This window comes from Juglans microcarpa x Juglans regia, chromosome 3D (genome assembly GCF_004785595.1).
Source record: "Juglans microcarpa x Juglans regia isolate MS1-56 chromosome 3D, Jm3101_v1.0, whole genome shotgun sequence".
Classification (NCBI taxonomy): domain Eukaryota; kingdom Viridiplantae; phylum Streptophyta; class Magnoliopsida; order Fagales; family Juglandaceae; genus Juglans; species Juglans microcarpa x Juglans regia.
The window spans coordinates 36,302,216-36,302,833 of NC_054598.1; the positions used below are offsets into that span (position 1 = coordinate 36,302,216).

General features: G+C 39.6%; 1 non-coding gene across 1 annotated transcript; it reads right to left on the minus strand.

The window, feature by feature from the left end:
• Window positions 1-268: 268 nt before the first annotated feature.
• Window positions 269-375, minus strand: LOC121256802. Its single transcript, XR_005939092.1, has one exon. It is a non-coding gene; the product is annotated as a small nucleolar RNA R71 (small nucleolar RNA).
• Between the last annotated feature and the right edge of the window lie 243 nt (window positions 376-618).

Here is a 618-nt window from a genome sequence, read left to right on the forward strand (position 1 = left end):
CAGCCTTGATCAGTATGGTGCAACAAGCCCAGTTTAGTGGATCACCACTTGATGATCCCAATATTCATTTGGCGATGTTCTTAAAGATTTTGACACAATAAAGATTAATGGTGTTACTGAAGATACCATTAGACTGAGATTATTTCCTTTCTCTTTGAGGGACAGGGCAAGAGATTGGCTACAATCTCTACAACCGGGAAGCATCACTAGTTGGCAGGACATGGCTGAAAGGTTTCTTGTTAAATTCTTTCCACCTGCAAAAACAGCCCAACTCAGGAATCAGATTGGTCAATTCAAGCAAAATAATTTCGAGTCACTCTATGAAGCATGGGAAAGATATAAAGATTTGATTCGATGTTGCCCTCAACATGGATTGCCAGATTGGTTGCAAGTTCAGATTTTTTATAATGGGTTAAATGAGCAAACTCGAACCATAGTTGATGCCACTTCTGGTGGAACTTTGATGTCAAAGATAGCTGAGGGTGCTACCTATCTTTTGGAAGAAATTGCCTCAAACAACTATCAATAGCCAACTGAAAGAACTATGACTAAGAAAGTTGCTAGGATTCATGAATTGGAGCTGTTAGCAGCCCTTTCAGCTCAAGTTGCTACTTTATC